A 16,098-nucleotide genomic window follows, 5' to 3' on the forward strand; every position below is an offset into this window, starting at 1 on the left:
ATGTATGGCAGATAGTTAAATACAAGTATACAAATTTGCATTTAATAAGAGCAAATTTAAACACAAATATGCACTTAATTGTCGCTGAACCTTATTCAAATGAGCGCTATAGTATTACCGCCTTAAAACATAACATAATGAAAAAAAAATGTAAGAATATGAACGGAGAAAAATGTTAGTAATTTTAATATTTGCATATGACATTATCCTCCTTGGACACCACAAAACTAAACGATTAAGGTTCATGAGCTAGCAGAAATTTAAAGAAATATATAGTTTTAAAAGAAACTATCATAAAACTACTATCATGACAACCATACATCCATTAGCGCAGTAGTTCCCAGCAAGGGGGCGTGAAGATTAAGTAGAGGAGTGCAAACCACTGACAGAAATCAACTATATTCGTAATTGCAAATATTTACGCATGTTGTAATAGAGAGGTGTTAAATTGAATATCGTTGGAAATGGTTTATCTTAACTTCAATGTACAAATCAATCTTTCCTACACATTCTCTCGCGAACACTCCAAGTAAAGATTGCTGATCGATAGATGGTATAAATTTTATATGTGATACCGTTCAAATACAAAATAACTATTGAGTAATAACTGTGGTTTCATTAAGAACAAAGTTGGTAAAAAATAATATACTCTGTACTACAAGAGTATGCAAAAGTCTTCCTGTATATAAGTTGGTGAGATTATTATTATTATTATTATTATTATTATTATTATTATTATTATTATTACTGAAGATTACGAATTCGATGTTGCATCTGAAATCACAAAGGGTTTGACAAAAAGCTTGTATGACCAACAAAGGAGTAAGGGTGTGTTTGAAGTATGCAGAGTTTACGTAGGGTGGCGCCAGGTAAACAAGACAGGAACCATTACATTAACAACTATATATCGAATATTCTAAAAATGGCGCCTATGGACTACAGAGGTCTATTCTACAAGTCAAAATAAAGCGAAAAATCTATAAAATTATATCCTTTCTGGTCCTCGTCTGGACACGCGAATTGCACTATGTGGCAAAGTCGCAGATAAAGAACCATGGAGGTGTATCTACCAATGCATCAAATGGTTACATCGATTCTTTCCTGATTGCAGTTAAAGTCGATAGGCGTTGACACTAGCCCCACTTATTAGCATAACCATCGATGTAACTGTTTTATGGAATCGTGATGGAATCGTAGAGCAATGGTTCCAAGCTAACATGTGACGGTGGCACATTAGTGGAACTTTTGAATCCTCATAGTGGCTGAAGGAGGCTCCGGAACTTATACCATTTTACAGCATTTTCACTTTATTTTGCCTGAAGAATACCGCCCTGTTATCCGCGGGAACACCCGATATATATAAATACAATACAATCTTGCAGTCTTCATTTGTTTTTGCATTTATTCTTTACGATTTTCTTATCGTCTCAATTTGATTCAATTTCTTGTTTCCTCTTTTCTACTTTACTCACTTCTCTTTCTTAACATTCCTTCCACTCTCTTCATTTTTATTTGCTAGTTTTCGAAGGAATGAATGGAGGTAGTAATGAAGAAAAGTATCATTCATGAAGAAGAAAACTTTATTTCGAGGATTCCAGAACAGAGTTATGATACAACCTTAACAAATGGTTGGTGTAGAGTATTGTTCTGATTTCTGAACAGTGCAGAAACTTACGTTATTATGTAAACTAATGGAATATCGAGTATTAGAGATATGTGAGAAAAACAAAGTATTCGAGATGTGATTCCTGAGAAGAACGGAAATGAGTAAGTTTCGCTCAGTCGGAAAAAATGTTCTTAATTAATTTTTAGCAAATCTCCCATAAATACACACTCATTTATTTCGTTAAACAGGTTTGTTAAGACTTTAACTCCAAATTTGATTACAAACAACTCGGACTTGATCATAATGGTGATATACCTTGATGAGCTTAGTGAAGTATGAAATATTATGCCTTGCAGACTTTTGGTTACCGGGGTATTGGGCATTATAGCTGAAGTTGCACTGAGTCAAACTCCAACTTTGCTGATCAATAATTCAGGAACTAAAACTCTGCATATCATAATATTTAGGGCTAATATTTGCACCAAGCTCGTCAAGTCTATTCTGATCGGTCGTATACGGTATTATATATACTATTCTTCTGATTTATATTTTTTCAAATATCATTACAAATATCAAATGAAGAACGAAAAGTATTTGGGACCCACGTTTAAAAAAACAAAAAAAATGAAATTGTATCAAAAGTAGGAACAGGACTGGATTAAATAAAAATTGAAAAAAAAAATGTTAGAAGGCTAAGAAGAAAGTGTATTTTGAGGGAATTGATAGAACGTGTTGTGTAAAGGAAGAAAGAAATAAGAAACTGCATGTTATGACAAGTGTTAGGTTAAGATAATGATACAGCACGTTCAAAAAGTCGCATCGCACTGATTATGGCAAAGAGGTACCTTTAGTCCACATAGAAACACTCCACTACAGTAAAGTTGGAAAAGGTTTACCTTAGCTTGAAGGTACAAATCAATCCTGCTACACATTATCGCGAACACTCGAAGTGAAGATTGGTGATCGATAAATTCTATATATTTTATATGTGGTGTCATCCCTCGGTACTTTAATAGTGTTAATCACAAAAAAAAAAAAAAAAAAAAAAACTGTTGAACCACTTTTTAATAAATAGTGTTTTTCCATGTTCTCTATACTTGTCATTCGCACGAAATACGCACGAAAACTAAAAACAAGAAGCAAACGTTGCTCCAGTTTTAACGTTGTAACACACACTGTATAACACGATACTCAACAGAACTCTGACCGACCTTTGAACACAACAATTGTTTACAATGTAACGCGAATAATCTTTATTGTGCAGTACACGTCTCTGTTGAGATTAAAGTTAAAGTCTATCTTATTCACGGGCGTGTCTGGCGGAGGGGACAATGAGAACGTGTATCCCCAAATATTTTGAGTACGAAATAAATGAATAAATGCTGAAAGTATTTAGATCCATATGGAAGAAGTAAAAACATAGACAGAACAAATGAAAGTTATGTATGTTGTTAAACATTAGATTGATGTGATTGAAATGTCCGCCTGGCGTGTGCCACTTTCTAAGAAAATTATTATTATTATTATTATTATTATTATTATTATTATTATTATTATTATTTTAAAATTACACTTCTTGGTTAGTTAAAGTAGTCTCGGCTACAGGCACACACTGTTTTCATCGCATATCCAGCAACAATTGGGTTCCATGACGAAGAAAAACTGTAGAAGGGAAGAAAAGGATGTATAGAAAGTTGATCTGGAAATTAAGAAGGGAAATCTAAATAAAGACAGGAAATATACAACAGAAGCAAAGGTGACAAGAGGAATTAAAAAGGATATTCAAATTTGAATAATGTATATAAAGGTAAATTTCATTTAAATAGAAGGGAGCTAGGGAGGAATATAAAAACTACAGATGGAAATGAGCTTAAATGAGCAAATTACAACTTGAGGAAGATAGAAAGAATACATTGAGAAGTTGCAAAAATGAACTGTATATTTTAGATATTAAAACGGGAAATGAAGTAAACGAGGATGGTTCATGGGACAAGTTCTAAAACATACAGCGAAATGAAGAACGATAAGGTAGAGAATATACCTTTTGAGTTTATTAAGAATACAGAAGAAGGAAAATAAAAAATTCTAAATTTGCGATCAAATCAAGAGTGTCATCGTAAGACTTCTTTCAGAGTTAAGATTGTGTTAGCTAAAAAATCGAAATATAAAGGGAGACTGCTGCAAATGTGTTTATGAACACTAAGTAGGAATTCACTAGTAGGAGTATCACGGTGATGAAATTATCTAAGCACCGTATTATATATAAACTAAATTTTTGCTTTTTGGAGAGGGGGAGATAGTCTAGCAGTGATAAAAGAAAATTTGTGTTGGTAAGGGTAAAACAGAAGGGATCCCGTTAGTAAAGTAGATTCCAATTTACATAGCCCTATAATTTTGACGTAACTTTAGTTGGGGTCTACTAGTATTTGTCGTCGTCCCCCCTCCCAATTTTAACATGCCAGAGATGCCCATGATCTTACTTCCCGTCTTTGTCGGATATTTGCATAACGTCAGATAATACATACATAAGGAAAAAAGTGTATGTTTCAATCTTTTCTTATAATAAATACTTCAACAACTGTGGAGCGACTTTTCGAACGCACTGTACAACCGAAATATTGTGGTGTATGGAAGATTAGAAATTAGTGGCAAATAACCTACCAGATACCAGGGATGACACAATATTTACAATTAATTATATATTTCTCAATGTATTTTCTGCTTTTACTTTTTTTTAAAAAGAAAAATCGACTGTTTTATCAGCTACTACTGCTACTACTAATTACTTGTTAATTTTCGTTTTATCATTTTTTTTGGCTTTTCCTTATTTTCTGTTTACTAAATATTTTCATTTCTTACCATACTATATCTTTTCGCTTTCATATAACTAGATTTTAATTCTATTCTCTTATCCTTACTACTAATAAATATGTTTCTCTTTTTCTTTCTTTTTAGTTTATGATTCTAATTTCTTACTTATTTTCTATAAATTGATGTTCCTTTCATTTTTCAGATTTTCCATTCTTATCTGTATTCTACTTTATTTTACTTCATGCTGTTCAGATATCCTTCAAATCAATTGCGTTTCTCTCCTTGTAGTCCAATTTCTTCTAATAACTCTAATTCTTTTTTTTTTTTTCTGGCTACGTACCCCTTCCATTTCTTTCCTCTCTTATATATCATTAAAGTACACTAACTCCTTTTCACTATTCATTGACCGTACACGTTTTCAATATGTGGCCGTAGCTGTATGCTTCACATATGAACTATTACAAAAACGTAATGATACCCACAAAGTTTATTCTAGACAAAAAGTAATTAGATATTAATGATGCATTTCCCGATTCTGAAAAAAAAAATTCATTGATTTTAGCAATTTTTTTATTATAAATACGCGGTGCAATTACTTAACGTTTAACAAGTTAACGTTGAATAAGTTTGTTCAATTGCTTTCTCCTACCAATAATGAATTGTTTTGCGAAAATTAGACTAAGACAAAACCCTAACTTTCATGGCCCATAATTCAGAAATCAAATATGTATACACATAAGTATTTCCCATGCATATAGTGATGGCAAGGACTCGTGAGGCCTGAGCTGTACACCAATCTAGAACTGCTTTGTCTCACGTGTGATGTATCGGAAGACTTCGGCATGATTCGTGGAGTTGCCTTCCGAACACACACTTGAGAAAATGTGAAACACCAAAAGTGCATCTACAATGTTGCCAAACTAGAAGACATGGCGAACAAGTGAAAAACAAAAGGAAAAACTAACAATTAATTATTTGAATTAAACGGTAACGAACAATCATCAGGAAATGTTCTCCTTATAACGCGAGAGACAACACTGGCAACATTTCATGAATGGAGGTTGATGATTGGGACACACTCTTACGTTCTATTGGATCTATTAGGTAGATCAAGGTCAAGCTTCATTACTCCGTGCAATCACTATAGTAAGCAAGTCAAGATCTACTTCTATGCCAAGTTTGGTTAAGATTTGAATGAGTTCTGTAGGTAACGTAATATTTATCCTTGTGATTTGTTAGTGTAAACTATACATTCAGCAACTAATGACAGCACGTGTCCCATATCTTTCCAATATATTTTGTAACAATAACTGGATCCATTTCAAGAGATGAAGCATCCAAGTTTTGTTCAACAACGAACTGAATCAATAATTAAAGAATAATCTATGCACTCTTAAGATATTTGTTTCTTTAATTGGTAAGAGATTTTTTTTATTATTAAGAGCATAATTCTGAATATTAAAATTAAGTTCTGTGTACAATGAATAAACCAAAATCATTAAAAATGTACGGATTATCGTTTACTTACTTATTCAATTTGCTTTTGGATGAACTTTCAATATTTCATCTCTTAAAATTGATTCAATTACTAGGAATACTGCCGCATCCTACAAACTACGTAAGTGCTGCCATCTGTTGCTGTTAGTAGAATCTTTAACTCATCTTAAGATGAATCATATGAAATACGAAAAATGTAGCACTAATTACGTCCACGGTCTCCTTCAGCTTTATGACAAATATGTATTCAATTCTCACTGAAATTAAGGCTTATATGTTGCTCAGACTGGGTTTGGATCTATTTATAACTCACCGTCAGAATAAATAACGCAATCTATAACCGAAAAACTGCCACGTAAATATTAATAATATTAAGTTAATGTTGGCAATTTATCACGAATTATGAGATAACGCATTGTCGAAACTGTTATAGAAATTTTTATAATAATTATTAACATATAATTAGTCCTTTCGTAAGATTTCGTATTTACTTCATGTTTAAGCTGTCATACAAGAAGAGACAGAGTTGAGAAAATAAATTAACTTACCTTAATATCTTTATCGTCTACTTGTTGATTATGAACCACTTCTTCATAGAGATACAACACACAACCTACAAGAAAAAACAAGAATATTTAAATTCACTAACCTTCATTTTGAATGCTTTATATCTGGTAATAAGTTAGGAAGGAATAGCCAAGGATGGAAATGGAAATCTAGAACTAAGGAGACAATTGTGATCAGGTCTGATTCTAATCATTTCCTTCTTCTTCATTTCTTTATTCAGTTTCTACTTGTCCTCTTTATTTCCATCCTTGAGAACAGCGAAAGAAATCTTTAAGAAGAAAAGCAGATAATAATAATAATAATAATAATAATAATAATAATAATAATAATAATAATAATAATAATAATAATAATTACAAGAAAGATTAACGAAATATTCCTGAGGAGTATTGGACTATGAGAACGTAAAACTGACATTATGGATTTCCGCTAAGCTTATCCCAACTTTTTTTTTAATTTAGTGAATAATTTAAAGGCGCTCAACACTATGAAAAAAAAACTAGAAAGTTAGCCAGGCAATATTAATAAATTGCTATTAAATAAACTAGTAACCGTTTAAAAACCTTTTCATATAAACCAAAAATTGGGGCGCGCAGTTCATGACGTGATAATTACCAGAGATGGAGTGGATCAGTGGGTCGTGGGTCGTGCATTAATAGGAGTGACCACTACGATCCACCACTCACCGTGACCCACTCTGACCCACCGACCCACTCTGCTCACTGCATTGTAGACAACTTCGAAACACTGCTGAATTTGTCTACGTTTTATTTTCAAGGCCTACATTTCTTCATTTTTCAGTTGTTTCAATTTATTACCTGAGATGAGTATATCTATAAAGGTAACCAAGAAAGTTCTGTCGCTTTTTCACCCATCACCTTCGAACATCGATGTCACCTAAGATGTACCTGGAATATCAAAAATAGTCCCCATCACCATCGACGAACTTCTGCCACTTTCTAGAAGGCCATGGAATTCATCGCGGTAGAACTTGGTGGACCGTGAAGCGAAGAAGGTATCAAGTGCATTTTGTCCCTCTACTAGCGATTTCAACTCGCGTTCTCTAAGGTGATTGTCCAAGGAATGAAACAGGTGATAATCGGACGGTGCAATGTCCGAGGAGTATGGCTGATGCAATAGTGTTTCCCATTCAAGGCGTAGAATGGTGTCCCAGGTCATCCTAGCCACATGGGGCTTAGTGTTTTCCCGTAACAGGACGTTCCTTTGCGATTCAGAAGTGCTGGATTTTTGTTTTGAATTTTTCTTGAACACGGCTCAACTGCTGACAGTACATAGTTGCATTGATGCTGTCATCAGCTGGTAGCTGCTCCCGATGCACGTTACCGCGAGCAGTCCATCAAACACACAGGAGGACCTTTTTCTGGTGCAGTGCTGGTTACAGCTGTTTCGGAAATGGTTCATGGCATGCTAACCAATGATGACGGCGGCGTGGAGCTTCGTACAGGACTCACTTCTCATCACATGTCAACACCCTGTCCAAAAATGGCTCCTTCCTCAAACTAAATAGCAAAGAAACACAGGTGTCTGCTCGCATTGCCTTCTGGCTCGGAGTCAAATCATGTGGGACCCATCGACCCAACTTGTAGTGCTTCCCAAGTTGATAGAAGTGCTGCCGAATGGTTTCTCCACTCACACTGAATTGTAGTCCCACCCAATTTCTCACATGTTTGGCCATTGTTCGCCTCAATTGCTAGATTCAAGATCTTTATGTTGTACATGTGTTGGTCTTCCGGCACGTTGTGCGTCTTCGAGTGTTTCGTCTCCATCTTTAAATTTGTTAAACCACCGCTACACTGTCCGCGCTGTTACGACGCCCTCACCAAAGGCCTGGTATATCTTCCGCCCCGCTGTACTGGCGTTTGACCTCAGTTTGAACTCGTACAGCATACACGTCCTTATGACACTCTGTGGAGGTTCCATGTTCACTCTGTCCTTACGCAAGTTCATGGTGTAACTGAACTGCCACAACCAGGTAGTATGTTGGATATACTCACTCCAACAACTAACCTTCGCCTTATCTCCGTTCGCATTCAACTCACGGTGTAAGAGCCAATTGATTACAGACCTCCACAAAAAGTGACAGAACTTTCTTGGTTACCTTTATAAATAAATAAATAAATAAATAAATAAAAAGAATTTCAACCACTTTTCGATATTGGTACTTGTAATTATAATAATAGCAATAGAACTTGGCTTTCGAGACACAGCCTGAGCGTTTTCTGAATCAAAAATGAATTCATACATTTGGTAATGTATGAATTATTATATAAAAAATTGAATGTAACTATGTGTGGGTGAAGATCACGGCCAAATGGCAAAACCAACTGAAATGACGTTTGATATATAGTTAGGCCTCAATCCTAACTGGGATGTTATCATATCGCTTTCATTATAATACATAACCTAAGGGGGGAGTGAGGGTCCGATTTTTTTTTTTCGAAAAATTGAATATCTCAGGAGCCGTTCAACTTAGGAAGCTGAAATTCAGAATATTAACTCTTTATTAAAAAATAAATAGCACGTGTCCTAACATTTTTTTAAAATTCTCTTGTAATGGGGGAAGGAGGCTCTTTCTATATATGGGAAATTGGTAGTTGATTGATAGTATGTAAAAATAATCGAAAATGATCTATATTGGTTGAGGAATAAATTGAGAAACAATTATTAATTGAGAAACAAAAACTACGATCCTTTGCATTTTATATCCATTGCTTTCTACTATAATAATTGCTGAAACTTGTGTTTATTGTATGGAACGTTCAGAACACAAGGCAAACCATAAAATTGTAGGAAAAATTGACATAAAATTTGTACTGTAAGCTTAATTACATGGAAATTTTAAGTTTTTATGCTTAATTATATGGAAAATTTTACACTTTTTCCCCTCTACGTTGGCCTACTTTACCTTGATTTCAGACTTTCAATTTCATCCTATTTTTCACTGAAAAGTACCTATAATTTAACAAGGAAATAATTATGTATGATAATTAAATTGAAATTCATGGTATGACAAACAATTTACCATTTTATATCGTAAAGATAAGGTCCATCAGTATTGTAACAGATCAGTGCTTGAGCAATTGGTAGAAATTCAAACTCCGATTAGTGATAATTTCACAGCCATATTTCATTACAAATGTAAACTCTTCATTCAGTTGAAAGGATGACGTGGATCATGGGTCAGAGTTGATGATGATGGATTTTTGGGTGGTGGGTCAGATTGGGTCATGGTGGGTCGGAGTGGTCAGATTGGGTCATGGTGGGTGGCGGGTCGAAGTGGGTTACGGTGGGTCGTGGTTACGATGGGAGGTGGATCAGTAGATCGTGAGTCAACTTTTCATCGACCCACGCCATCTCTGGTAATTACTAGGCACCCAACTATAAGAAAGGTCTTGAAAACAAGTATTGGTTAATATAATAGTGTTTTGTAGATACCATCTGGCTCACTTTCTACACTTTTTATATTATTCACTGTCTTGCCAGCACGTGTACATACAAACAATAAAAACGTGTTTTAATATTGAGATTTATTTTCTTTCATTCGTTTATTGCAAGAAAATTGCCTTCTAACAAGTTGGAAAATCCGTGTTAATACATTAGGAGAAAGGAAATTGCCATTTATATATTAAATTTTTAAGAAAATCTTTCAAGTATTGGAGGAAAATTGCCCTAAAGATGTGTAAAGAAAAACATTTATTTATGTAATGGGGAATCGCTCTTTTAGACATTGAGGAAATATCTTCCTCCATATATTAGAGAAAAATCGCCTTTTAATATATTTTATTAGGAAAAATGTATGTTTAGAGACAGGAAAATTTTCATACCTTGGGGGAAATCGCCCTTTAGATAGTAAGAAAGTATTTTCTTTCACAAATTGGAGCAAAATAAAACAGCCCTCAAAATATACTTAGAAAAGGTTTACTAGGAAATCAAGTTTTAGATGTAGACGAAATCGTTCTTTCAGATTGTAAAAAGAAATACCGTCCCGTCCTTTCAGATACTGGGTGATTTCGCCTTTTAAGTATTAGGACAAGTCACATTTCGAAAAATATCGTCATTTTAGATATTGCAGGAATATCACCATTTTAGATATTGGAGGAAACCAATCTTTAGATTTTGAGGGGGGAAATCGACAATTTAGATCCTAGATAAAATCAGATAAGATAGTAGTCTAAAATTTTAGATAATAAAGAAAAATCTAAGTTTTTTCAAGGATATCGTCAGGACAGAATTTTGAACCATGCACTAACTGGAATGTAATACACTTTTAGATATTAGAGACAAAATCACCAATTTAGACAGTGCAAGAAAACAGCTCTTTAGATAATGAGGATAAAATTGTCCATTCAGGTGTGAAGGAAATATTCCTTTCCAACAGACATTGGGAACTTAGTTTGTACTCATTCGATAAAAGAAATAAGTCGAACCTTAGTTGCAAATCAAATGACATGTGAAATCCTTTTCCTTGACTAATATTATTTCACCACGCTGTAAGAACATGACTGCTATTCTTATTCAAATTAAGAACGTCATTCTCCTGATTATCCAGTAATTGGTATGTTTCTGCACTTCTACTGTAAAGAACACAATCACCGCTGAGTCAGTGCTAAGTGATGGATATCCCAGCATCCATTTTAATTGAAACTGTACGAATGCAAGCGCACAAACAGGATGTTTAGAATAATAAGTAGGAAATACAAATAGGCATCTGTCTATTTTTGGCCAATGATTAATACAAACACATTTTTTTCTTCGTTTGTGAATCGCTTGATTTGGTCTACTGTTTCAGTGACTGGTTTGTTATGGTTGACTTCACAAAATATGGAAATAAAAGTTGTGGTTGTGCAATTGCCTTGAAAGTATTCTACGAACTGCTTCAATAAATAAATAAATAAAAAAACTTCATTTCCTTGGGTGTTGCCCGTTTGGTAAATTCACTCAGAAACTTCATAACCTTTGGTACTATTTGTTAATATTATTATTTGTCTTTGGTTATTCCCATGCTTATGTGGGGTGGTCGGCGTTTCTGTCTTTCTTTTCCTCCAGTCTCCTCTATCCCAGACATTCTCCCTCACATCTGTTCTCCTATCTCATCTTGGGGGTTTCCCCTGTTCCGTTTTCCTGTTACTTCCAGCTTTCGAATTCTCTTTCCCACATAGTCGTCAATTCTTCGTTCTACACATCAAAGTCATCTCAGCCTCCATTCTTGAAACTTCTCATTTAAAGATGCCACCTTCACAGTACCTCTTACATAACTGTTCCTTACTCTAGCCTTCCTCATCCACCTTAATATTCTCATTTCCGCCACTTCTATCTTCTTTTCCTGAACCATTGTTATTATCCAGATTTCACTCCTGTACATGATTGCTGGTCTTCTTACCGTTTCACATATACGGACTTTAAACCTATGACCTACATTCTTATCACACAGCACTCCGCTCATCTTTCTCCAGTTTAGTTTAGCCAGCCAGATTGTATTCTGTGTTGAGCTTCTGTACCTAGGTGTGTAATCCTTTATTCTGGTCGAGGTACGATTCGAGATGCTTAAATTTCCAAAACTCTCTGCTTGTAGGCCCTCCTCTTGTAGCGATATATTCTGTCTTTGTTCTACTTACCCTCATCCCTTTCTCTTCTAACGTATTTCTCCATTCCCTAGTTTCTTCTCTGCCTTATCTTTGAATGTTTCGTATATAACATCATATTCCACGGTGCTCTACTTTTTATTTCCGTCATCAACACATCCATTACCAAATTGAACAAATATGGGCTGGGAGCTGATCCCTGATACAGACCAACATCCACAGAGATCAACATACCCACACTATTCTTCACTTGTGTCTCTGCTCCCTCGTACATGTCCCTTATCAACCGTAAGTCGAAACCTTCGCATTAGATGGATAAATTTCAATATTAAGAGGAAACAGGAATGCACACAGCTAGTGTGGATTAAGATCTTCCATTTAACATTCCATAAACGCTTTTAATCATATATCTCAGGTCAATCAAGTTTGTTTTGCAAAATAATAATAATAATAATAATAATAATAATAATAATAATAATAATAATAATAATAATAATAATAATAATAATAACAACAATAATAATAATAATAATAATAATAATAATAATAATAATAATAATAATAATAATAATAATAATTATAATTAGTTATATGCTACCTGGTTTGATTCCCGATGGGAAAGCATTAAAATTTGAAATCATCACGGTGGTTTAGACTCGACTTTCAAACTGTAGGTTCATGTCTCATATAGCCTCGGTGTTGAATACGAATGCTAAACCTGAACAAGAACGTTAATGCACCTGAACAGATAACGCTTCAACGGTATATTAAATTTAAAATTTATTATATAAAAAATAATTTCCTTATGTAGTTTTCGTTTATTAATATAAACATTACAACTTTAATATATAGCCACGAAGTTTCCATCGGTACAGCTCTGTTAAAATGTCTGTCGTTCATACTGAACTATTGTCCCAATTTCTTCGAAGAGAAAAAACCTCCACAAACCGATATACATAATAAAAGGTGTTTAAGGGTCCAGTTAAATCGAAGTTCTTAATCCATATTAGCAGTATCCGCTTCTGATCTCTCTTATTATATTGCTCTGCTATTTCAAGAGAATATTCTTTTCTTTAATGGAGAAGTTAAAATCCAACTAAATTCGTGTCAGCTGATAGGGTACACGGGAATAATTTATGATTATATTAAATTATCTACTGGAGAGAAGTTTAACGATTTGATGTATCTTTTGAAACATGCATTAACAATGACTTCGTGTAGTTCGGATCCCACATTAAGCTATAGGCCACGTCCAAATGAACCCTTTTAGCACTGGAACCGAACGTCTATGAGCGCAGGAAGCGGCAACAGCCGGTAACCTAAGATACAGTTCTTCTAAATCTTGCCATTACTCTTTAATGAAAGCATTTCTTCTTTACTCAGAACTGTAAATTATTTGGCATCTGAGGTGAATTAATGTTCTAATTATGCAGCTTATAAGGGTTAAACCATAAAAAAAAATAATAATCTTATTACTGTTACCTTGTTATTTCAACACCAAGGCCATAGCCTTCCTAGGGTAACTGATAATGGGAATTTGTCACTAATGGTCATAGGAACAACATATGGCAGGACTTCCAGTAAAGTAAATATAGTCAGAAAATTAACATGCTCACAAAACTACTTTATTGAAGGATTAAATGAAAAACGTATAATACGTTGTTCGTTACTTAGTATACATGTTAAATATAACGCGTAAAGCTTTGTTCATAGTAAAAAAAAAAAAAAATAACAAGTAATACACATTCTCACTGCCAGTTACTAGATACATCTGACAGCCTACAAGGACGATAGCCATGGTGTTGAAATAACACGCTAACAGTGACAAACAAAATCAGTTGTTATAACAGCATCATCTCTTGGCGTGTGTATACCCGTACATATAACAGTAAATTACTCTGCATCACACTATACTGTCATGAAAACGGAAACTAACATATAGTATGTCCTATACAAACTGTACATACAATACGATGTCCTCTTTCGTCACAAACTGCAAAATCACTTAAAATAGATGCAATTCTTATCATATCTGTTAAATATTTTAAACACTAACATACAATCTCTGTAATATGATTTGCGATCACAATATTTTATCTGCTACAAACATTTAAGACATAAACAGAAGAAAAATACTACAAAAAAATCTCCCATTAAAACCAGAAGAAATCCAAAACGAAAACTCAAACTGACATTCTTGTTTGAATAAACAAATGGATAAAGAAAGACTCTATTTTGACTTAACATATGGCCAAAATAAAAGCGAATGAAAGTGGTAAGTTATGAAGTATCACATGCTGCGCTGTCTGAATCTCAATTTGTTTGATTATTTAAGAAAGAAACCATTCGAATATTCATCTATTGGAATATGCGAATAAGACAAGTGTGCGAGAAAGTATATTTGATTAATAATTTAAATACGGTATTTATAAAACTTGTATTATTATAATCAACTTGAAGGGTCATAAAATAGAAACTTTTATTTATGGGACGGCGCGAGTATGAACATTTTGGAGTTTACTTATCTTTCAGAAAGTTTAGACGGTGTTGGCAACATAACTTGTACAAGAATATCAGACAGCCAAAGAAATTGCAGCTTACCGGAACGCAGAATCATCATCATCATCATTTTTTTTTCTCTGTTACAAAAGGATTCCTCTGGGCTGCGTCATCCATTGAAGAGATAAAAAAGAAAAACAATTCACAGGCACCAGCGCGGAACATTCTGTAAAAGGACTTTCCAATAAGAGGATGACCACCTTGACCTTGATGTTCTTTGTCCCAAAATAAACCTCTTTGCCTCATGCATCGCCGCACATCTCCATTGCATTCACCTTCAAACCAGGCGACAACCAGCTAATTGCCTAATGTCTTATCTCATCTCCCTTTCTTTCTATGAATTACCATCTACTATAATTCCAGGGTATTAAACATTAAGATAAATAAATATGTCAATTTTGGACTCTTATAAAAGAAATGTCCTTACATGTGAAAGACTGACTGTGTAAGTGTTAGGTTCCAAATTTGCAAAGTTATTAGTTGTTCATGGCTGATCATAATATTAATATATTCATTTATGCTCAATACGATGTATGTCAACAGAAAGATACTCTAAATTAAACAAATCATAGTATCTCCTAATTAGGATTCATCTCACGTAAATAAATAGCAATATAACAACTCAACTTCTTACCAATATAAAATATCTTATTGAGAAAATTCACCAAAATAAATCATAAGTTAAACTTAATGTCAATTTCGCACTCAAGCGTAGTTTTGCATAATTTATATAGTACACATTCGTGAAAAGAATTCAGAACAAAACAGTCAGCCTACGAATATAAAATTATTTTACCATAACTTGTTTCCTTTCACACAGACAAAAATTGATTCTTTCTTGTATCAAAAAAGAACAACCTATCGTCAAGATCCTGGTAAATTTTATTGGTCGATAAAGCATCTTACTTCTCCCGATATTATCACTAGACTTACTAACTGAGACAGAATAGATATAATACAACTAATCCGAATTACAATGAATACAGTACTTACTCTGTAAAAACCTCTATTCATTAACTGTGCAGATTCAGCTCCTTGCTGCTGCTAGTTGGAAGAAGGAACCTTGAAACATAATATCTTGAAAAGCAATATTTACTTGTAGGGAGAAACTATATTAAGCAATTTATACTTTTCTTATGGTTCATTCAAGATTCAATTTACCATAGCAAGTGATAATTTAGGTATATCTTATATCTAGGTACAAAACACTAGAAAAATAGTTTAGAAAAAACAGCCCAAGTTCTTTTTTTTTTCAGTACAGATCGTTACCCGGCGCCTTCACTATGTAAAATTCTGTTCCACATAGATTGTAGGTAGAGCAAGGTAAATAAATGAGGTCCAGAATCGACTCCCACTACCGGAGTTTTTTTATTATAAAACTCACTATATAACAGTATTTACACTAATGATAAGGAAAGGTGGCTTCTGATAGTTGGGTAGAGCACGTGGAATATT

At 33.9% G+C, this 16,098-nt stretch overlaps 1 protein-coding gene across 1 annotated transcript in view; it reads right to left on the minus strand.

The window, feature by feature from the left end:
• Positions 1-16,098, minus strand: part of LOC145673420 (peroxisomal leader peptide-processing protease) — a 645,832-nt gene that overhangs the window by 385,885 nt on the left and 243,849 nt on the right. Inside the window, exon 4 of the mRNA XM_081743110.1 lies at positions 6,463-6,527. The gene's annotated coding sequence lies outside the window, so the exon portion shown is untranslated. The remainder of the gene's footprint in view (positions 1-6,462; positions 6,528-16,098) is intronic.

The sequence above is a fragment of the Thermobia domestica genome, chromosome 16, assembly GCF_964235325.1.
Source record: "Thermobia domestica chromosome 16, izTheDome1.hap1.1, whole genome shotgun sequence".
NCBI lineage: Eukaryota > Metazoa > Arthropoda > Insecta > Zygentoma > Lepismatidae > Thermobia > Thermobia domestica.